Raw genomic sequence first — 24,688 nt, forward strand, 5'->3', positions numbered from 1 at the left:
AAATCACACAACCCGAAGCATCTGTAACCCGAGGTATAACTGTAATGACAATCCCAACTGAGGGGTGCCGGAGGCAAAATAAAAGTCCCGATAAGAACATGAGAATATCAGGAGGACGTCCTTTGTCAGGCCAATGGCATATCCTCCATCTTTTCTCTAATGAGCATAGGGATGCCCTATTTCATTTTTTTAAATATAAAATATTTATTAAAGTTTTCAGAGAATTATCTAAAATAGAAAGAACAAGAAAGAAGAGAAAAGAAAAGAAAAAAGAAAAAATACATACAAAACATACAAACCACATACAATAACAAGTATAATTTCAATCCCTTATGTTCATAAACCTTACTTTCCCGACCTCCTCATACCTCCCTTTCCTGTACTCCAATCTCTAATTAATTCAATTCAGCAAATCCTTCCCCTTATCTCTATTAACTTTTTTAATCTTCCTTTTCTTGATACCTAATCATTGCAGCTGAAAACCCCTTAATTTCTAAGTCCACATCGTTCGATCATTCAACAATTTTACAATTTTTCTTAAGGTAGTCCTTAAATTTCTTCCATTCTTCTTCCGCCGTCTCTTTTCCCTGGTCTCGGATTCTGCCAGTCATTTCTGCCAGTTCCATATAGTCCATCACTTTCATCTGCCATTCTTCAACGGTGGGTAGATCTTCTGTCTTCCAATACTTTGCGATGAGTATTCTTGCTGCTGTTGTAGCGTACATAAAGAATGTTCTGTCCTTCTTTGGCATCAATTGGCCGACCATGCCCAGGAGAAAGGCCTCTGGTTTCTTCAAGAAGGTATACTTAAATACCTTTTTCATTTCATTATAGATCATCTCCCAGAAAGCCTTAATCCTTGGGCACGTCCACCAAAGGTGAAAGAATGTACCTTCAGTTTCTTTACATTTCCAACATTTATTATCAGACAAGTGGTAAATTTTTGCAAGCTTGACTGGGGTCATGTACCACCTATAGATCATTTTCATAATATTCTCTCTTAGGGCATTACATGCCGTAAATTTCATGCCGGTGGTCCACAACTGTTCCCAGTCAGCAAACATAATGTTATGACCAATATCTTGAGCCCACTTGACCATAGCTGATTTAACCGTTTCATCCTGGGTATTCCATTTCAACAGCAAGTTATACATTCTTGATAATATTTTAGCATTGGATTCTAACAGTTCTGTCTCCAGTTTTGATTTTTCCACCTGAAAACCGATTAGGGATGTCCTATTTCATCCCCATCATCATCATTTTATTATTTATGCCTTGCCCAGGTGGCCCCAGCCACTCTGGGCAGCTTCCAACATATATAAACACATAATAAAGCCTTAAATATTAATACAAAACTTCCCTATAAAAGGCTGCCTTCAGCTGTCTTCTAAAGGTTGTCCAGTTACTTATCTCCTTGGCTTGGGGGTTGCATAGCTCCATATCCTCCAACATTTCTCTGATGAAAAGGAAAAGCAGGACATTCTGGGATCTAATCAGAAACCGGACGGCTTCTATAAATCCAGGACTGTCCCTGGAAAATAGGGACACTTGGAGGGCTTAGAATTTCATTAGTTTCTTTACTTAAGCTCACTATTATGTTTCCTCTCGTCCTCCCCCCATCCTGCTTCCACTATTATTTAAAAATAATGAATTTTGGGCACCCCGTCTTGCAAAACCCCAAAGAAAATGCCTGAAAGCAAAGTCAGTAGTGTTAGAGCATCCAAAACCACTAACATTTGCATTTTTCCCCCTCGCCATGATTTTGCTGAAGCTGGCAACTGATGAATGGAATCATATTCTGGGACCCGGGGATAAAGTCACATACAAGCAGCTATTATTTTCTTCCCCCCTGTTAAATGCGTGGCTTTGAAAGAGTAGGATAAGGGGAGAGCTCCCAGTAGGTTGTGGCCAGCGTGGCGGTGTGGTCAGAGCATCGGGCTAAGACCTGGGAGACCTGGGTTCAAATCCCACTTAGCCATGAAGATATCAGGCCAATCACTGCCCCATCAGCCTAACCAACCTGGGGATAAAATGAGAAGCTGGCACAACATCTTGAGCTCCTTGGAGCACAAAGGTGGTGTTGTAAACAAAAATTGCCTTTTTCCCTTATGGGGTATCCAAAAGCCCATAAGTCCCCTATTGGTAAGAGAGAATAACAGATGCCAACCAGAGAATATTGAGAAGCAAAGCAGCTAGTATGCCTGATCTTTATTGATCTGTTGCAACAGGGTGCTCCCCTCACCCGCAGGAGAGAGGAGGGACCCAGAAAAATGGCATGCAAGGCCTTATAAAGACTTTTGAAATTCCCATCCTGTAGATCAAGACCACCCCCAGAAACATCATACATACATCACAGAAGGGGTGTAACCTAAGACCACCCCTCAGATACATCACACCTACATCACAGAAAAGGCGGTCTAAAACAGAAATTTGAATATTGTTTTTCTCCTGTCGTTGTTTATCTCCTGTCTGGCAGGTTACTTGGTTGGATTGCCTGGGAGCCTGGCCAGTCTATTGTAATGATAAATACTTATTTCCTGAGCCAGGTCACAGGCTCACACCCTATTCAAACACAGACATACCCTTAAGACAGGATTTGTGAAGGAAAAGACAATGGGGAGGCTTTTCCATTTTCCTTTGACCTTGCAGAGAAAACATTTGGTCAGTTTGGGAATCAAAGTGGTTCCAGGTCGGTCTTCCTGTGCTGATCTATGTATGTGCTTGGTTGGTACACTTATGAACGTTACCATATATCTAAGAGCATAACATTCCTATCACAGTGGGATCTGAATGTGGGAAAGGAAATAAATAAACACTTTCCCCTATGTAGGCCAGGATCCCTTCAGCAGTTGAATTCCAGATCCCATCAGCTCCAACCAGCAGAGCCAAAGAGCTGGGATGATGGCAATTGTAGTCTTGCAGAGTCAGGCCAAAGGCTCATCCTGTTTTCACTGGGATGAGCTGGGTGCCCATTATGAGAAACCCTTGAGCAGGAGGACCTCAGCACAACACTGTAATGTCAAGGAACTGGTATCACCTCTGCTAATGACCTGCTCCATCAAGATGTTCAGTCACAGCAGCTACCGTATTTTTCGCTCCATAAGACGCACCTGACGATAAGACGCACCTAGTTTTTAGAGAGGGGATGCAAGAAAAAAATATTCTTTAAAGGGAGCGCTGAGCAGAGCCTGTGTGCATTCCAGGCTCTGCTCAGCGCTCCCTTTCACGAGCCGCGTGGAGCGTGTGTGCAGCACTTGCAGGCTTTTTCCCCGAGGAGGCAGAAGGGCAACCCGTCAGTGAAAAGGCTTTTCCTCAGGGAAAAGCCCCCAAGAGCCGCACACACGCTCCACGTGGCTCTTTAAAGGGAGCGCGGCTCTTGCGCGTTTTCCGGGAGGTGGGGGAAGGGACAGAGGGGCTAAGCCAGAAGCTAGAACAGCAAGAGGGAGCACAGCGATCCCTCTTGCTGTTCTGGCTTCTGGGATAGCTGCGCAGCCTGCACTCGCTCCATAAGATGCACACACGGTATTTCATCAGCCTACAGGTAGGGAGATCACAGGGCTTCTCCATCAGCTCTGCTAAAGATCAGTTCCATCAGCACGTCAAAGTCTAAGTAGATAAATAGGTACCGCTCTGGCGGGAAGGTAAACGGCGTTTCTGTGCGCTGCTCTGGTTTCGCCAGAAGCGGCTTAGTCATGATGGCCACATGACCTGGAAAAACTGTCTGTGGACAAACGTCGGCTCCCTTGGCCTGTAAAGCGAGATGAGTGTCATTTGTGTCCTTTACCTTTTCTATCTTGAACATTCCCACACAGGCTTCTCCTTTTCAGTACCATCTGCAGCAGCTATTCCATCAGGCTGTAGGAGGCAGGAAGAGGTGGAACTGTGAAGCTTCTCCGCTGGTTCTGCTGAAAGACCTGCAGCTTTCCACTCCTCTCCAAAATTTCCCATTCCTGCTGTTCTCTAGAAGATCTCTGAAACTAAGAATTAGTGTCGCTCCTCTCTCCTGGTCCCTTTTCCTTTTGTGTTGCACCTCTTAAATTGCCCGAGGGCAAAGACTGTTCTCTTACTGATGTTCGTAAGCTGCTTTGGGAGCCTTTATAGACTGAAGAAAATGCACAACAACAACAACAACCTTTCTTGCTTTCTGCATTGTCACACAGAGGCAACATGGGGGTGACCTCATAAGAATTGTTTCGGTGTATTTCTAAGGTTTAGAGATCTCTATGGGTGTTCTCTCCCATCCCTCCTCTCTCTCCCCTTTTTCCAGAGTAGAAAATATGATATTAAGAACTAATGCAGGAGAAATAGCTTTCAAAAATAAGATTATGTGGGTATTTACCAATGAATGGGGCCCAGACCACCCATGCAGAGTATTTCTTATTCGTCTTCCAAATTTCTTTTGCATTCTTTATAGGGCAATTATGGAGGGAGGGGGGAAAGGCGTTGGAAACAGATTGAATTCCATGGCAAGGACACAGATCTGGTTCCTACAACTGTCTGGACTGGATCCAACCCATTACCTTGGCTATTTATCGGAATGATGTTAGGCCAAACCTGTCTTTGCCAGCCTGGCGCCCTCTGTGCTGGATGAGAATGGCAGAAAGCAAAAAAAAATCTGGAGGGAGCCTGGTTGGTGGAGACCAAGACAAGCCAATTTTGAGGGTCTTCACTCCTTTTTTACAATAATATTTTTTTCCTTTTTCCCATACAGAAAGTTACATATGTTACTCAAGAATTTATACTCCAATTCAACAAAACTAGTGACTTTCCGCTCACCCAACATTGATGTTTACAACCCAAATCACATACAATTGCATTCTAAAGTTCTGTCTTGCCTAATTTCATCTGCACATCCGGGTCAGAGGAGGCCTGTGCACATGCACACAAGCTATTTCCGGTGCTCCTCCGACTCGGAAGTGCACCGGAAATAGTGTGTGCGCACGCGTATGGGCATGCACTCCCCCGCCCTCCGGCCTGCAACACGATTGGCGCTGGAGACACCGGCCGGCCTGAGGCACAGTACGTTTGCTGACACCTGGGTTAGAGTGTTGGACTAGGACCTGAGAGGCCAGGGTTCAAATTCCCTACTCAGCCATGCCGGCAGAATCCAAGACCAGGGAGAAGAGTCAGCGGAAGAAGACTGGAAGAAATTTAAAGACTATTTACAGAAATATTGTAAAATTAATGAATGCTAGAATGATGTTGGATAGAAATCAAGCGGTTTCCAGCTGTAATGTTTCAAGAGATGGAAAAAAGGTTTTAGAAGCAGGTTAAAATTTATTGATAAGGATTTGCTGAACTAACAATCTGAATTGGAATACAAAAAAGGGAGGTATGAGGAGGTATGGGAAATAAGTTAATGGAAAATAAGTTATGAAAATTTTGTGTGTTTTAAATTATTTTTATTTTTGTATTTTTGGTTATTTTTCTGTTTTTTTTCTTTTTCATTTTTATTGTATTAATATTGAAAACCTTAATAAATATCTTATATATAAAAAAAATTCCCTACTCAGCTATGAAGCTTATTGGGTGACCTTGGGTCAATCACTGCTTCTCAATCTAACCTACCTCACAGGGTTGTTGTGGGGATGAAATGTGGAGGGGGAGAACATTTTAATGTTACCTTAGCTCGTTTGAGAAGAAGGTTGGGATATAAATGCAACTTCTTCTTCGTCTTCTGATTCCTTAAAAATCAGCACTGGCACACCACAGGGATGTGTGCTAAGTCCCTACCTGTATTCATTGTACACATACGATTGTGTATCATCTGACCCGTCTACTGCAATTATTAAGTTTGCAGATGACACCACCATCATGGGTTTAATAACAGGTGGAGACGAATCAGCGTATAGAGGGGAGGTCCGAAAAATATCTGCATGGTGCCTAGGGAACAACTTGCACCTTAATATCAGCAAGACAAAGGAGATGGTGTTGGACTTTCGGAGGAAGAGAGAAGAACTAGCCCCGCTGTACATCGGGGAGGGCTGTGTGGAGAGAGTCTCTTCCTAGGAGTTTATCTCAGTGAAGCCCTTACTTGGAAAATAAATACAACCCAGGTGGTTAAGAAAGCCCAACAGAGACTCCATCTCCTCAGAGTATTGAGGAAGAACAATGTCAATCAACATCTGATGATCTCCTTCTACTGGTCCACAATAGAAAGTGTCCTTTCCTACTGCATCACGGTGTGGGACGCTGGTTGGACACCAACTGATAGGAAGTGCCTACAGAGGGTGGTGAATACAGCACAAGATATTATGGGCTGTCCCGTGAATCTGCTGGATGAAACAGCGGAAGAACGTTGCGTCAGGAGAGTGAGGAAAATTCTCAGGGATGAGTCACACCCTGGCCGGCACTTTCTTGATCTCCTGCCCTCGGGCAGAAGATATAGAAGCAGGATTAGTCGCACCAACAGGGTAAAGAACAGCTTCTATCCATGGGCTGTTAGGCTGCTGAATGAAAAGATAACAACAGGGCAGCTGACTTTGGGTTTGGTGGGTGGGTGTCAGTAAACGAGGGGAATTAAGACGAAGAGAGCTGAGTGGGAGGGGTGCTCATGTAATCTCACTGTATACAAGTTGTACAAGTGACAATAAAGTATTTCAATTCTTCTTCTTCTTCCTCTTCTTCTTCTTCTCTTCTTCTTCTTCATTATTATGTACCATCCGCAGTCCTCTTCTTTTCCATGGCGTCTGCAGCTGATGTCTCCAAAACAGAATCTCTTCGCTCTGCCTTATCTTGCTGGTGGCGAAACTCCCCTTATCTCTCTACCCTGTTTGTTTTTCCTTCTGTTACCTGGACGGACCCCTCTTTCTGCGTTTGTTCCCACTTGACTCAGCAGGCATGAATGAATAATTTGCAAGCGTTCCGGCTCATTCATGGGCAAAGACGAAGCAGCGGCAGATGTTTACCTTGAAGTGCACGGAAAGCTTTTAAGCCGAGTCCGTTTGCAGGGAAGTGAATTTCTCGTTTCCCTTTCGACCACACCTGAGCTTGACGTTGCTTTTATAGGAATGGGCGAACAGGACAGGGAATTGCAGAGGCTTCTGGGTAAGGAAGCAGCAGGCGCCTCGCAGAGAACCCCAGTTTCTCTTCCCAGGTCCTATTGGATGAGAGATCCTTCTCAAATTAAAATAAGGGGGGGGGGACAGATAAATAAATTAGAAGTTCCCAAAGTGAACAGTACCATCTCCTAGGGGGAATTAGAAAGGGGGGGGTGCTTTGAAAAGCTGGCATTGCAAGGTCAAGTTAATCAGTTTTGTTGAATTAATTAAACTAAATAATTTAAATTGGATTTTGAATCAATGTGCAATAAATTTAAAAAAATTGTCCAGCAGCACCTTAGAGACCAACTAAGTTTGTTCGCGCTGTGGGTTAAAGCCTCAGCGCCTAGGACTTGCCGATCGAAAGGTCAGCAGTTCGAATCCCTGCGGCGGGGTGCGCTCCCGCTGCTCGGTCCCAGCGCCTGCCAACCTAGCAGTTCGAAAGCACCTCCGGGTGCAAGTAGATAAATAGGGACCGCTTACCAGCGGGAAGGTAAATGGCGTTTCCGTGTGCAGCTCTGGCTCGCCAGAGCAGCGATGTCACGCTGGCCACGTGACCCGGAAGTGTCTCCGGACAGCGCTGGCCCCTGGCCTCTTAAGTGAGATGGGCGCACAACCCCAGAGCCTGTCAAGACTGGCCCGTACGGGCAGGGGTACCTTTACCTTTACCTTTTTACACTTCTTCAGATACACTGAAACAGAAGTCACCAGACCCTTATATACAGAAGAAGAGTTTGGATTTTATATCCCGCCTTTCACTCCCCTTCAGGAGTCTCAAAGCGGCTAACATTCTCCTTTCCCTTCCTCCCCCACAACAAACACTCTGTGAGGTGAGTGGGGCTGAGAGACTTCAAAGAAGTGTAACTGGCCCAAGGTCACCCAGCAGCTGCATGTGGAGGAGCGGAGACACGAACCCGGTTCCCCAGATTACGAGACTACCACTCTTAACCACCATACAGTGGCTCCATACAGTGGGATGGTGTGGTTTTTCTCAGAAGGGTAGTAGGTGATTGACTCAATGGATATGGTAAACCTGTTGACGACTGTTAACTGTTTTGAACTTTATTGTGTTATTATCTTGGCTTCCCTGCTCTCCAGCTTCTGCCTCTGATTCTGGGCTTCTCTCTGCCACAGACTCTTCCAGCTCACTAAGCCCTGTTGCCTCTTCAGCTTCCCACACCTCCTCTTCCCCCTCAGACCACTCATCCCACCACCAACCCTGAGCCTCTGAGCCTTCTTCCCTTGGTGGTTCTCCAGCTAGTTCCTCCCACCATTCCTCTGTGTCCAACACGTCCATGACACCTAGAGAACAAGGGCAGTCAAAGACAAATCCTTCAGTACCTTGATGGTCCTCAGGCACTCGCTCGCTGGATCATCACCTTGTTGTGGTGAGTGGGCTTGAACGTTCCTATGACCCTTGTGAGCGAAACCGTCGGGAATCTCTTACTCACAGCAGGGTCACCCAAGGTGGTAAGGTTAAAGGGGAGGGGCTAGACAAAGAATGATCCAAGAAGTCCTCAACGGCAAAACAGGCGGATGATAACAAGCGGTATGTTACAATGGCCGTGAAGACGGATGAAGGCTGCAGCAGATAGGAATCTACCGGTCATCGTGATGCTCATGCCATCAGAACAGAGCCTTACAGTGAAGGCAGTGCATTGGACAGCGTGCACTGATCTACACACATAAAACAAATTCACGCACAGGCGTCTTCCAAGAATTGGCCTCCACAGTCAATTAAAACTGGCCCACTATTAAAACTGTGTTTGTGGAAGACAATCTTACTCGGCTACAAGTGATCGGAGAAGGAGAAGGAGAAGGAGATGAAGACGAAGAAGAAGAAGAAGAGGAAGAAGGAGGAGGAGGAGGAGGAGATGAAGACGAAGAAGAAGAAGAAGAAGAAGAAGAAGAAGAAGAAGAAGAAGAAGAAGAGGAAGAAGGAGGAGGAGGAGGAGGAGGAGGAGGTTCTCAGACAGCAGGCAACACCTGAGCCTTCAGGGTCACCAAAATCTGGAGGGCTACAGTTTGTAATCCCTGCTCTAGTGTTAAATTTGGAGGAATTTGGCCACGGTGCTCAGCAGTGCCACATTTACATATAAGCAAAACAAGCTATAGCTTAGGGCCCCACTCTCTTGGGGCCCCCCAAAAGATTTAAAGGGGGGGGGAAACCTGGATGTACATTTCCTTTTTTTATTTTTTTATTTTTTATTTATACAACAAGAAAAACAAACAAAAAACACAAATACCAAATTACACACAAATTACAAAAATAACCATAGACACATGATATTCTTAGCAAACAATAAAACATCTATTGGTCTTAACACTAAAGACCCAACCTCCCGTCTATTCCATACTTCAAATTCATATTACTTATTGCCAATACACATTTTTTTTCATAATTAAACTTATTCTCATTAAATCTAATTTCTTATATCTACCTTGCAACTATTACTGAAGTTCCTCGAATGCTGCAACAGAATTTAAACTACTATATTTATTTTTCAGATATTCTTTAAAAACCTCCCATTTAGAAACAAATTCCTGTTTTGATTTATTATTTATTTTTTCTGATAAACCATCTAATTCAGGATATTCTGTCAGCTTTTGGATCCAATCTTGAATAGAGGGGATTTCATTACTCTTCCATTTTGCTGCGATCAAAACTCTTGCTGCCGCCGTCGCATATAAAAAGATACTCTTCCTCTTTTGTGGAATATCCAAATCTGTTATTCCCAGGAGGTAGGCCTCTGGTTTTTAATTGAATGAGATCTTTAGCATTTTTTGTAGTTCTGCATGTATACTCTCCCAGAATACCTGTATTTTCCTACATGTCCACCACATATGGTAGAATGTTCCTGAGTCTCCGCATCTCCAACAATTGCTTGACACATTTTTATACATTTTTTAGAGTTTCCATGGTGTTAGATACCATCGATGTTGCATTTTTTGAAAGTTCTCTCTAATCGTGTAACAATTTGTGAATTTTCAATTGATCTTCCATAAATTTTCCCATTGGGCCATGGTTATTGAGTGGCCCAAATCCTGGGACCACCTCACCATTGCCACTGTTACCTCCTCCAGTCAAGGAGGAGTCGGTAAGTTTTGGAAAGAGTTTTTCTTTTAGAATTTACAAGATCAGATTCGAATCAGGAAATTCCTTTTGAGAACCCCTTTTGTCTGTCAGACTTAAATTTTTCAAATAACTGATTGTATTGGAACCAGTCTGAAATGTGGTCTCTTATTTCCTCAAAGTTTTTAAATTTTATTTGGTTTTCATTTTTTAGAAGTATTTTATATGTTGGCCAGCTTTCCTGAGTATTTTTCCATTTTACTGCTATGGCTTCTACTGGAGAAGTCCACCACGGGACTTTAGGCTCCATCAGGTCTTTATATTTTCCCCATACAGCAAAGAGTGACTTTCTTATTATATGGTTGGTAAAATTTTTATGAATTTTCGCTTTTCCATAAAAAAAGCTGGATGTACATTTTCAATTGTATTTCAGTTCAACAATTACTTTGATAAAATACATATTCTGTTATGTGCAAATGGCTTTGGATACCTATTGGGTCCATAAATTACCATGTAGCATATATCCAACACAAAAAACAGCGACAATTTGTTGTTGACAAAGGACAGCTGGAGATATAAAGGGCCCCATTACCTTCAGTAGCTTAAAGGTAAAGGTAAAGGGACCCCTGACCATTAGGTCCAGTCGTGACCGACTCTGGGGTCGCAGCACTCATCTCGCTTTATTGGCCAAGGGAGCCGGCATACAGCTTCTGGGTCATGTGGCCAGCATGACTAAGCCACTTCTGGCAAACCAGAGCAGTGTACGGAAACGCCATTTACCTTCCCACCGGAGTAGTACCTATTTAATTACTTGCACTTTGACATGCTTTCGAACTGCTAGGTTGGCAGGAGCAGGGACTGAGCAACGGGAGCTCACCCCATCGCGGGGATTCAAACCGCTGACCTTCTCATCAGCAAGCCCTAGGCTCTGTGGTTTAACCCACAGCGCCACCCATGCCACCTCTTCAGTAGCTTAAAGGTAAAGGTACCCCTGCCCGTACGGGCCAGTCTTGCCAGACTCTAGGGTTGTGCGCTCATCTCACTCTATAGGCCGGGAGCCAGCGCTGTCCACAGACTCTTCCGGGTCACGTGGCCAGCGTGACAAGCTGCATCTGGCGAGCCAGCGCAGCACACGGAAACGCCGTTTACCTTCCCGCTGGTAAGCGGTCCCTATTTATCTACTTGCACCCGGGGGTGCTTTCAAACTGCTAGGTTGGCAGGTGCTGGGACCGAACGACGGGAGCGCACCCCGCCGCGGGGATTCGAACCGCCGACCATGCGATCGGCAAGTCCTAGGCGCTGAGTTTTTACCTACAGCGCCACCCACGTCCCCCTTCAGTAGCTTAGGGCCTCATTAAACTTAAATCTGGCCCTGGCTGTCAGCCGCCTGCATCTCGTTCTCACTTTTGCCATTGTAGAACTCAGCAGAGATGATGACAAATCTAGAAACAATTGGTTCAACCTGCCACTGGCTCTGGCGCCACCTACTGTTGGTCTCCCTCCCTTCCACCCAATGGCCATTCAAGGGTTACCAGAAGGGAACCTATTCTGAACTCACGTCCATCTTGCCTAGCAAGAAGCTTGGAAGTCCCACTAATCTTTTCAGTGAAACAATTTGCCCGATTTCCCTCTTGCTCCCTCCCCCCTCTGCTACGCACACCATTCTCTGGGGATCAGATCTCGAAATGGGTTATATGCCGGTCTCCGAACTACAGATGTTACAGTTCAAGATGGCGGCTCTCCAGAGACGTCAATCTGTTCCAAGAAAGTCTGCTAGCAGTTCTCTCTCTCGGAGAAGGCAACTACCCGGCATTCCACGACTCAGCCTGCTTCACCCCATGGAGCGATTTCATTGGGAAAATCATCACCGCTCATGGCAATCCACTTCTCTTCCCCCCCCCCCAAATTTCTATTTTCAATTTTCACTACAGAATTCCTTTGCTCCAACAAAGGAACTTTAACAAACAGCCTTGCCATTAAAAAACGGTAAATATAGCTCGTCCCTTTTGGGGAGGGAATATTTCAACATTTATTATTTCTTGAAGGGGGAACATGTTTTAACGGGATGGCAAAATATCAAGGGGTCATTAGACAAAAGCGAGGGATGGGGGTTGGGGTTGGGGGGGGGCTGTGCCGTAAACAAAACCAATGAAACAAACTCTTATTTATATTTGCGTTTATAAGCCTATTTGTGTGTACGCTCATATTTGTTCTGGAACTCTCCAGCTTCGTTTGGCGAGTTCAAAGCCGTCGGCACTCCAACGTGGCAGATAATAGACCCCTTTTCTTGCTTGCACACTAGCCTAACCCCCATAATGAGCCAACCCTGAATGGTTTTCTTTTTAAATAGACTCTTGTAATCCTTTATTAACGGACTTTGCGGGAAAATAAGGCACAATACCGACAGGCAGTGCCAACCACTCCTGGCACAGTTCAGTACTGGCCAGCCCTGAATGCTACTTCCCCCCACTGGTAAAATCCAAAAGTCTCCTTTAGTTTTGGCTGTGAACCACGATGGCTCGATAGGAGGCAAGCAGGGTGTTGAGGATACAAAGGTCTATGTCACCTTTCACTTATTGGACAGCAGGACATCGGATACCCACGAAAACAAGGGGACAAAATTCATCTACACACAAGTGCTGGAGGAAAAGAGTTCTTGACACCTGTCTGTTTGGCCCTCTGAACCTGAGCATAAGAACCCAATAACAGTTTGGCTTCTACTTGTAGCCGGCTAAAAACAATCCCTTGATTCTTTTCACACGTACTACTGTCGAGTTAGATTTCGGCCTTCTGACACCTGCGCATCTGATTCTTCCTTAAATGCGGGGTTTTTAGATTCACTGCTGTCAAAATTCACCTTGTTAATTCAGGCCCGGTTTTACATTCTGTACGTTCTTATTCAATTTATTTGTATCCTTAGTTCCAAGTTATGTCTGTTATCCGCTCTTGATTGTGCCAACGCCGACTTTGCTTCTCAACAAGTAATTCTGTCTTGTGTTTTAGGGGTTGTTTTTAAAAGTCTGGAACGGATTAATCCATTTTGCATTACTTTCTATGGAAAATCGTGCCTTGGTTTTGGAACGCTTTGGTTTTGCAACGGACTTCCGGAATAGATTAAGTTTCGGAACCAAGGTAGCACTGTACTGAGTGAAACCTGTGGCTCATCTGGGTCAGCATTTCCTACACTGATTGACAGCTGTTCGTCAGGGTTACAGACAGTCCGACATGAAGATGGCAGAGATTGGCATCAGGTCCCTTTGTGCCAAAGGATTTTGGAAGGTTCTCCTTTTAAAGTCCTTTCCATTGGCACAAGGAATCTCTGTGCTGCTCTGCATCTGCTGTGAGTCATCCTATATATGTTTGTCTTTTGGTACCAGGAAAGGGGCTGGAGAGAAACATTGCAACTAACTATCATCTGATTCTCATTACCGCTCTTCTGCAAATATAATGAATGGTTTTTCTAGGGACCTCGTCAAAACTCTGTCGGAAACACAGCTGCTTCAGAGGGGGGAGAAACATCACTCTGGCACCAGATCATAATGTGTGCCATTTATATAGGAAGCAAAGCTAGTTTGCTCAAACGTACAAAATGACCTTCTCAGAGCGAGGTTCCACTGAGCCCAGCATCTTGATTCCGACAGAGGACAGCTGGGTTCCCTAGGGAAGTTTCGAAACCGGGGCTGAACGAGAGCAAGGTTTCTCGGTCGACTTGTCCACTGCGTCCAGAAATCACAGGCATGACACCTCTGGAAGTTGCTTCAGTTATTCCTTTTTGTGAATGAAAAATGGGGCTAGAAATGAGGAACAGCTGAGGGAGTGGGGTATATTCAGCCTGGAGAAGAAGAGGACTGAGAGACAGGGCCAGATTTAGGGTTTGATGAGGCCCTAAGCGGGTGGCGCTGTGGGTTAAACCACAGAGCCTAGGACTTGCCGATCAGAAGGTCGGCAGTTCGAATCCCCGCGACAGGGTGAGCTCCCGTTGCTCGGTCCCTGCTCCTGCCAACCTAGCAGTTTGAAAGCACCTCAAAGTGCAAGTAGATAAATAGGTACTGCTCCGGCAGGAAGGTAAACGGCATTTCCGTGCGCTGCTCTGGTTCGCCAGAAGCGGCTTAGCCATGCTGGCCACACGACCCGTAAGCTGTACGCCGGCTCCCTCGGCCAATAAAGTGAGATGAGCCCCGCAACCCCAGAGTCGGTCACAACTGGATCTAATGGTCAGGGGTCCCTTTACCTTTAAGCTACTGAAGGTAATGGGGCCCTTTATGCATCCAGCTGTCCTTTGTCAACAACAAATTGTTGCTGTTTTTTGTGTTGGATATATGCTATATGGTAATTTATGGACCTAACAGGTATCTAAAGCCAATTGCACATAACAAGATATGTATTTTATCAAAGTAATTGTTGAACTTCAAAACAACAACAAAACAACAACAACAACAACAACTAAGATCATGGCCACTGGTCCCATCACCTCCTGGCAAATAGAAGGGAAGAAATGGAGGCAGTGAGAAATTTTACTTTCTTGGGCTCCATGATCACTGCACATGGTGACAGCAGCCACAAAATTAAAAGACGCCTGCTTCTTGGGAGGAAAGCAATGACAAACCTAGACAGCATCTTAAAAAGCAGAGACATCACCTTGCCACAAAGGCCCGTATAGTTAAAGCTATGGTTTTCCCAGTAGTGATGTATACGGACTCATTGTTAAAACCGTGTTTATGGAAGACAATCTTACTCAGCTACGAGGGATTGCCAAAGAAGAAGAAGGTTTTAAAAAAGATTAGAGAAATTAACGGAGGACAGGACTATTGATGGCTAATGGCCATTGGTCTGATATGTAGCTCAATGTAATAAAATAACAATAACAATACAATACAAGGAAATAACAATACAATAACAATAATACAATAACAATACAAGGAAATCCAGCATATGAAGCAATCGTCTTTTGTCTCAGCTAATGGGGTTCATTACTTCCAATCCTTCCCTCCTATGCCATGCATTCTTGACGATGGTTTGCGCAATAACCCACGGGACTTAGGAGGGGAAAACGAGACGGGGCATAATAGATTTTGATGGGATTACAAGCCCTGGCTTGCTCTGCATGTAATTCTAGCTTTGACAAACATCAGCTATGTTGGAATTGGGGGTTGGCCGTGGAGAGGGGGGGACGCACAACATTTAGAGTAGGTGATGGAGGAGATTAACTTGAGTGCCGGATAACAAGAGGAGGAAGGCAGGCACCTGTTGAAGGAAGACCTCATCCGTCAGATGAAACTGACAGAAGCACAGAAAGGACGGACACGGGACCAAAATACCCATCACATATGGTGGCTCTCCTGGGCTGGGCTTTAGCAGATCATAAATCTCTAGTTTGTTCAGAGAGGGAGGGAGGGAGAGAGGGAGGGAGGGAGAGAGAGGGAGAGAGAGAGATTTTCTATTGATTATCCCATCTTCCAGAGAATCCACTGGGCTGTGCGACTATTGCAATATTATGGAATGTCCAGTAGAGGGAAATGTTGCTCAAGCGTTGTCCTGATTGGAGAATTCACATTTTTGTGTGCTCAACTAGTATGAGAGAGAGAGAAAGGGACATCATTGTAGGCGGAAGCTTACAATTCTTACCCAGTGCCTTTTGTGTCATTGTTGTTGTTTAGTAGTTTAGACATGTCCGACTCTTCATGACCCCCTGGACCAGAGCACGCCAGGCACTCCTGTCTTCCACTGCCTCCCGCAGTTTGGTCAAACTCATGCTGGTAGCTTCCAGAACACTGTCCCACCATCTCGTCCTCTGTCGTCCCCTTCTCCTTGTGCCCTCCATCTTTCCCAACATCAGGGTCTTTCCCAGGGAGTCTTCTCTTCTCATGAGGTGGCCAAAGTCTTGGAGCCTCAGCTTCAGGATCTGTCCTTCCAGTGAGCACTCAGGGCTGATTTCCTTCAGAATGGATCGGTTTGATCTTCTTGCAGTCCATGGGACTCTCAAGAGTCTCCTCAAGCACCATAATTCCCCTCCACGACTTCCCTCAACTTCCTCTTCTGGTTTTTTGTCATATTATCTTCTCCTTGTTATTTCTTAGTTTTTAATTTTTTTAAAATAATTCCTCTTCTCCTCATTGTTTTGACATCCTCATTCTGTTTCCTACATTTATTTTGTTCATTGCAAGTGTTTAATCAAACCCTGTTAGTGAGTCCATTTCTTTGCATTGATTCTGTAAATATGACATACCGTATTTTTCGCTCTATAAGATGCACTAGACCACAAGATGCACCTAGATTTTGGTGGAGTAAAACAGGAAAAAAAATATTCTGAATCTCAGAAGCCAGAAAAGCAAGAGGGATTGCTGCACAGCGAAAGCAGCAATCCCTCTTGCTGTTCTGGCTTCTGGAATAGCTGTGCAGCCTGCATTCGCTCCATAAGACACACACACCCTTACTTTTTTAGGAGGGAAAAAGTGAGTCTTATAGAGCAAAAAATACGGTAAATGGGTCCCAGTCTTTCTTGAAATCTCTATTGTCCTTGTCTCAAAGTCTTTCAGTTAATTTTGCCATTTCACCATATCTCTTATTCTATATGTTAAGTCTGCAAGCTGTGCATATTCTGTCACCTTAAGTTGCCATTCTTCTTTGGCTGGGAGCTCGCTCGTTTTCCATTTTTGGGCTAACAAAACACGGGCTGCAGTATCCATCACTGACATCTAGCACAGGAGTCGTTTTTGCAGGTGCTGGCATCGCTCCTCTGCATCCTGTAAGATTCACTTTTAGAGCTTTGAGAAACAAAGCTCAGACTATGAAGCTGTCCTAGGAAGTCTAGGGCATGGGTAGGCAAACTAAGGCCCGGGGGCTGGATCCGGCCCAATCGCCTTCTAAATCCAGGCCACTGATGGTCCGGGAATCAGTGTGTTTTTACATGAGTAGAATGTGTCCTTTTATTTAAAATGCATCTCTGGGGCATTTGTGGGTCCAGCCTGGTGTTTTTACATGCGTAGAATGTGTGCTTTTATTTAAAATTTATTATATATGAGATAGTTTTATCTCTTATATGTTATTTTATTAGTTTTTAAACATATCATTTCCGATAGTAATTAAACCTACTTTTACATCTTATTCAATTTTTTTGACTTCCATCAATCCTGTCTGAAAATCTTCCAATCTAATCTCTTAGCATGCATTTCTTATCTTCCCTATTACATTTCAAACTCATAACCAATATCTCCATCTTTTTCTACTTTGTAACACTTTGTATATTTCTCCTTACAAAACTTCTTGTAGTCCTACTAGTGTAATTTGTTGATTACAGTTGCTCTTCAAATAATTCATATACTTCTTCCAATCTTCTGTAAATCTCTGGCTTAATTGTGGGGCATGGGAATTTGTTCATCCCCCCCCCAAAAATATAGTCTGGCCCCCCACAAGGTCTGAGGGACAATGAACCGGCCCCCTGCTGAAAAATTTTGCTTACCCCTGGTCTAGGGTGTGTGGTCAACTGTGGGGACCATAATTTTGCAAGAGATTTTCTTTTTTAAAGCTTGCTGGCAGGGACTGTCTTAGCTAACCTTGCACCAGTCCCTCTCAGGCAGTCCCGAGAAAAAATGCGAGGGCATCTTAAAAGGAATATATTATGGACCGCTCTGTTCTTGGATTTCCCAACCTCCCATCCCGCCCCCCCCAACCAGGATCGCAGGGGATAAATTATTCCTGTGGCCTGACACTCAGCTGGAAAACCTAGCAAAACACGTCTATAATGTCACCAACATCTCATTTGCAGGATTTATAGCGCCAGCCGTAAGCAAGGCTGGCCGCTTTACAACGGGCTGAGTCAACTCTTTGGGGAACTTCCTTGAGAAGCCCACTGGCAATGTCTTGGAGAGTTGCTGACCGCAAGTGCCTCAAAAGGGCAGCGACCAGGTATTGCAAGATGGCTTTAAGCAACCTTTCGTGGCTCTAACCAGGACGATTTATGCAGTGCTTTAATTCTGTAATTGTATTCTTTGTAGTCCTTAGGAACTTAAAGGTTTTAATGCGAAGAGCTGGATCAGGCCCATCTAGTCCAGCACTCGGTTGTCATCATAGCCAATCAGATGCCTCTATAAAATACCCTCCAACATTTCTCCAGTGTAAATAGGGAGGTCCTATTCTATAACAACAACAACAACAACAACAACAATTTTATTATTTTTACCCCACCAGTCTGACTGGGTTGCCCCAGCCACTCTGGGTACCTTCAAACATATATAAAAACATAATACAGTGGTACCTCAGGTTACAGATGCTTCCGGTTACAGATGCTTCAGGTTACAGACTCTGCTAACCCAGAAATAGTGCCTCAGGTTAAGAACTTTGCTTCAGGATGAGAACAGAAATCACGCAGTGGCAGTGCAAGGCCCCATTAGCTAAAGTGGTACCTCAGGTTAAGAACAGTTTCAAGTTAAGAACGGGACACAACGGGACACCGTGACGGAGGCCAGAGCGCATGGAAATGGCGTTTACTTTCCCGCCGGAGCGGTACCTATTTATCTACTTGCACTGGCCTGCTTTGGAACTGCTAGGTTGGCAGGAGCAGGGACAGAGCAACGGGAGTTTACCCCGTTGCGGGGATTCGAACCGCCAACCTTCTGACCTCAAGTCCTAGGCTCTGTGGTTTAACTCACAGTGCCACCCACGTCCCAGCTTTAGATACCTATCAGGTCCATAAATTACCACACAGTGGTACCTCAGGTTAAGATCTTAATTTGTTCTGGAGGTCCGTTCTTAACCTGAAGCACCACTTTAGCTAATGGGGACTCCCGCTGCCACCGCACGATTTCTTTTCTCATCATGAAGCAAAGTTCTTAACCCGAGGTACTATTTCTGGGTTAGTGGAGTCTGTAACGTGAAGCGTTTGTAACCTGAAGCATCTGTAACCCGAGGTACAACTGTACAGTGGTACTTCGGGTTAAGAACTTAAGTTAGAATCATAGAATCATAGAGTTGGAAGAGACCACAAGGGCCATCGAGTCCAACCCCCTGCCAAGCAGGAAACACCATCAGAGCACTCCTGACATATGGTTGTCAAGCCTCTGCTTAAAGACCTCCAAAGAAGGAGACTCCACCACACTCCTGGGCAGCAAATTCCACTGTCGAACAGCTCTTACTGTCAGGAAGTTCTTCCTAATGTTTAGGTGGAATCTTCTTTCTTGTAGTTTGGAACCATTGCTCCGTGTCCGCTTCTCTGGAGCAGCAGAAAACAACCTTTCTCCCTCCTCTATGTGACATCCTTTTATATATTTGAACATGGCTATCATATCACCCCTTAACCTCCTCTTCTCCAGGCTAAACATGCCCAGCTCCCTTAGCCGTTCCTCATAAGGCATCGTTTCCAGGCCTTTGACCATTTTGGTTGCCCTCCTCTGGACACGTTCCAGTTTGTCAGTGTCCTTCTTGAACTGTGGTGCCCAGAACTGGACACAGTACTCCAGGTGAGGTCTGACCAGAGCAGAATACAGTGGCACTATTACTTCCCTTGATCTAGATGCTATATTCCTATTGATGCAGCCCAGAATTGCATTGGACTTTTTAGCTGCTGTGTCACACTGTTGGCTCATGTCAAGTTTGTGGTCAACCAAGACTCCTAGATCCTTTTCACATGTACTGCTCTCAAGCCAGGTGTCACCCATCTTGTATTTGTGCCTCTCATTTTTTTTGCCCAAGTGCAATACTTTACATTTCTCCCTGTTAAAATTCATCTTGTTTGTTTTGGCCCAGTCTTCTAATCTGTCAAGGTCGTTTTGAAGTGTGATCCTGTCCTCTGGGGTGTTAACCACCCCTCCCAGTTTGGTGTCATCTGCAAATTTGATCAGGATGCCCTTGAATCCATCATCCAAGTCATTCCGGAAGTCCGTTCTTAATCCAAAACCTGAGGCGTGCTTTTGCTAATGGTGCTTTTGCCTCCTGCTGCCGTCACGTGACTTCAAGGTTACTTCACAACCAGGAGACCTACTTCCGGGTTAGTGGAGCTCATAACCCAAAGCGTTCATAAGGAGGACAGTATGTAACCCGAGGTTCCCCTGTCTAGGATATATTCAGCACAAAAAACAGTGACAATTTGTTGTTGACAAAGGGCATCTGGACATAGAAAGGGCCCCATTAGCTCCGGTGGCTTAGGGCCTCAACAAACCTAAATCCGGCCCTGCTTTCTCTGACTGTGAAAGAAAAGAAAAGCTATTGGGGCTAGAAGCTGGTCATAGTCTCAAAGCCGTTCCTGCGGAATGGCTGCTGTCACATACTGAGAGCTCCCAGGAAGCCACAGGTGAGAGCTGAGCGCAGGATGAGGACCAGAGGTTCACAAACTACCCCAGAAAGAGCACAGTGAGTTCCCTCACCGGAGGGACTGCCCCTCCCTTAAAATGCTCAGTAACAAATTGGGAAAAGGGTCAAGCCATAGCTCAGTCACAGAGCTTCTGCTCTGTGTGCTGAATGCATCAGATTCAATCTCTCCAGCATCTGCTGCCAGTCAGTGTAGACAATATTAAACTAGATGGACCACTGGTTTGACTCTGCCTAAGGCTGCTTCCCCTGTTCCTGTGCAAGAGTTCCTTTTTATTTCAACCTTCCTTCAAAATCAGTTTAGCATGGTTCTTCATTAGGGGCTGGTATTACACCTAAACACTTTGGGCCTTTAGCTTAAAAATATATAAATTATTTTCTTCGGTCTTCCAGATTACTGTTTCTACATCTTTCTTCTTCTTCTTCTTCTTCTTCTTCTTCTTCTTCTTCTTCTTCTTCTTCTTCTTCCTCTTCCTCTTCCTCTTCCTCTTCCTCTTCCTCTTCCTCTTCCTCCTCCTCCTCCTCCTCCTCCTCCTCCTCTTCCTCTTCTTCTTCTTCTTCTTCTTCTTCTTCTTCTTCTTCCTCTTCCTCTTCCTCTTCCTCTTCTTCTTCTTCTTCTTCTTCCATATGCAACATGGTTATAGGCTTCTGAGGACACCTGGCAACTCGCAGAACGACCCCTTTTGGTGGCATTTGGTGTTTCTATTGGGGGGGCTGGGGAGTGATGGTTGAATATTGACCGTTGCTTTTTGTATAAATAAGTGAAAACAAAAAATATATATGTATACAGTGGTACCTCGGGTTAAGCACTTAATTCATTCCGGAGGTCCGTTCTTAACCTGAAACTGTTCTTAACCTGAAGCACCACTTTAGCTAATGGGGCCTCCCGCTGCTGCTGCGCCGCCGATGCATGATTTCTGTTCTCATCCCGAAGCAAAGTTCTTAACCCGAGGTACTATTTCTGGGTTAGCAGAGTCTGTAACCTGAAACGTATGCAACCTGAAGCGTATGTAACCCGAGGTACCACTGTATACCGTATTGGCCTGAATATAAGCCTCACTTTTTCCCCAAATTCTGACCATGAGAAATTAAAGTGTGGCTTAAATTTGCGGCCTTACAAAAATGGGCTTTTACGATATCGCTGCTGAAACAGACATACGGTAAAACGGAACGGGTGTCAGTGCCTGCGGAATTTTAAGGGAGCGGTTTATATTTGGGTATTGTCTATTTTCCTTTCCCCTCCTTGAATTTTAAAGGTGCAGCTTATATTCGGGCCAGTACGGTATATACTGTTAGGAGGGGGGGTGGGAAACCTCCCAGGGTATTGGAAGGGCACAGACTGAAGGAAACAGGTCGGGCTGTGAGGGAGCAACCACACATTTCTGAGAGACCATCAAAGTCACTTCAATGCCCATTTCATCCCGCAATTGCCTCCTGACCGCCAATTGTGCCTTTGTCCTTCCCAAGTCCCCTTTGATCTCAACATGAGAGACATCAGGCAAGCCGCTCTCTTGGTCTTGATGTGTTGGCCAAGGGACTTTTACCCTTTTGAGTCGCTGAAAAGCAAAGGGGATGACTGATGGGGATTGAGGAGACAAAGGCACGCGCTGTGCTTGGAACAATCGCAGACCGATATGGTCAAAGAGGACCATTGTGATCAAAAACGAGGTGAGGCATTTGCCCTGGCGAGATGGGCAGATAATCATCTTCGCCCAGAAGGCCAGACAGCGCTTTGTGACAAGCCTACTGAAAGCCAGGTTTTAAGAAATCAACACAGCGGTGAACAATGTTGGTATGTTCAGACCATGTGGCCTCCACAGTCAATTGTGGACTTATTGTTAAACCGTGTTTATGGAAGACAATCTTACTCAGCTACGAGTGATCACCAAAGATGATGAAGAAGGTGTGAAGATCACAGAATGTCCATAGACATCCTAATTTCTGATGGGGAGAGTGTCTGTTGCGGAAGCTTTGAAGCAGCGGTGCAGGGAGCTATTGGCTAAGTTTGGAAGCTCAGCTCTTTGCATTCGAGCCAATGGGTTGTAGGAGAAATTGGTTTTTGGGGAGTAATTGATTTCGCTTTGTTATTTTAATGTGTATTCATTATTATGTTGGAAACTGACCAGAGTGGCTGGGGCAATCCAGTCAGATGGATGGATAATAATAATAATACAGTGGTACCTCGGGTTAAGTACTTAGTTCATTCCGGAGGTCTGTTCTTAACCTGAAATTGTTCTTAACCTGAAGCACCACTTTAGCTAATGGGGCCTCCCGCTGCCACCACACTGCCAGAGCACGATTTCTGTTCTCATCCTGAAGCAAAGTTCTTAACCTGAGGTACTATTTCTGGGTTAGCGGAGTCTGTAACCTGAAGCATATGTAACCCGAGGTACCACTGTAATAAAAAAATAAAAATAAAAATAAAAAATTCACACTTCCTGAAACAATATTTTGACTGAAACCCAGCTAACCAGCTGCTTCTCTGAATTTTGTGATGTGGCTCTCGAGCTGAAAAATGGGGAAAACATGCATGTATCAATGAAAATAACACATAAAAATAGTGTTTTTCCCCCCCTGGGGGTACGCAGGGGTACGCACACCCCCTAAATGTTTTGTGAATCTAACTTTGGCCTCATTGAGGGCCAATATTTCAATATGTGTAGGAAAATGAGAGTACCCCAAAAAGTTTTTTTAAAAGAAAAAAGCATTGTATAAAAGGGAGGTGAGTCCTGGCACCTCTTTTTCTAGAAAAATAGCACTGTAAATACCATATTTTATTCAGGGAAATTAATTTGCAATAAAAAAAAAACAACCCCTCTTCTGATGTTCTTAACACGTGTTCTCTCATTCTCTACGCCACCAAACCAACACTCTTGATAGTTGCTTAAATTCTCATCGCTGACGTTACTGATGACAGGATAGGTCCCTTTCTCTGAGCTGGCCTCCCTGGGCCCTTTGGCCAGGAGTTGCATTCCCTCATGGATGGAGGCCCTCTTTCTGATGATGCTTCGTGGCCTGACAACATCTCCACAACTTGTTTGGACAGCTAGGAACATAGGAGGAGAAAAAGAGAATGTCGATGGTTGCAAAAACCATTACTAATGTCTGTGGGGAAAGGTTCCTGCTGTGAAACCACTGGACGGACTTCAGACAACTCTGTTGTCTCCTGGCCTGAACTTGCAAAGGCTTTGGGTTCCAAAGTCCCTCCACGAACACATTTATCTACCTGTCTGGGACGAAGGAGATCACAGCGGGAGGAAAGGCATATTTCTGACATCTTACTCAGCCCGCTGAGTCACCTGGGACAGCTCTCTCGGGAGAGGCTTTGCGTATGGGTACGGATTTAATATTTATAGATCCTGGAAACGCTTGAAAAATATTAAAAAGAGATGATTTAAGAACCAGATAGGCCACCCAAGAGATTCTCAGCAGTCAATGTTGTAAACTCAAGCGGGATGTCACTGTTCCAGGACGGTTGTACGCCAAGATATGGCGATGTTTATTTAGAACGGTGTTGTCAGGCATCTGGGTCCTAGGCTGGTTGAGTATCTTGGGCAGTCAGAAGACATGAGAGAATGTGGGGTTTTTAATTTCTTTTGAAAGCAAGCTGGCAGAAGCTGGGCAGCCTGAGAGCCAGTAGTCTGGTGTCATGGAAGGAGATTGTGCTGGTCAACCTCTTGTGTTGACTTGCTTCCCGGATTGAGGTGCAAGCTGAAGATGTGTGTGATTGGTGGCTGTGGCAAAGGCTGCTTTGTATTGGCTGGTGCTGCATTCAATATGTGTGTGATTGGTTGCTGCGCCAAGGGCAGATTTTGATTTGCTGCCAAAGTTGGCAATTGGGCTTGTGGTTTCCGTCCTCTGTTGGAGATTGGCAGAAGCGTTTTGCTAGCGAGTGATGCGAGCGATTTTAACCATCGGGTTAGTGATTTACTACATTGCCTCCCCCCCAAAAAACCTCAATAACCTTTGTCAACCCCCCTGAAAAGCTCAGTAACTCTGGGCAACAACTTTGGGTCATCCTCCCCCCCCCAAAAGCTCTAAAACTCCAATCCTCACCCCAAAAAGCTCAACAACTTTGGGCCATCCTCTCCAAATAAGCTCAAGAACTCAGAGCCATTTCCTTAATTTGGAGTCCTCCCAAAATAGGGGGCGTCTTATACAAGGGGGCATCTTATACACAGAAAAGTACGGTAATCCACTGGAACAGTCAAATACAACATTCCTTGTTTCCCTAGAGTGGGCACAGGCAGGAGGATGTTATTCCAGTCAGTAT

At 44.9% G+C, this 24,688-nt stretch overlaps 1 long non-coding RNA gene across 1 annotated transcript in view; it reads right to left on the reverse strand.

The window, feature by feature from the left end:
• Nucleotides 1-15,763: 15,763 nt before the first annotated feature.
• The window catches only part of LOC310827918, a 211,989-nt gene continuing 203,064 nt past the window's right edge, over nt 15,764-24,688 (reverse strand). The window contains exon 3 of the long non-coding RNA XR_014556559.1: nt 15,764-16,040. This is a non-coding gene — a long non-coding RNA (uncharacterized lncRNA). The remainder of the gene's footprint in view (nt 16,041-24,688) is intronic.

Source organism: Podarcis gaigeae (genome assembly GCF_964106915.1).
Source record: "Podarcis gaigeae genome assembly, chromosome: 12".
NCBI classification, from domain to species: domain Eukaryota; kingdom Metazoa; phylum Chordata; class Lepidosauria; order Squamata; family Lacertidae; genus Podarcis; species Podarcis gaigeae.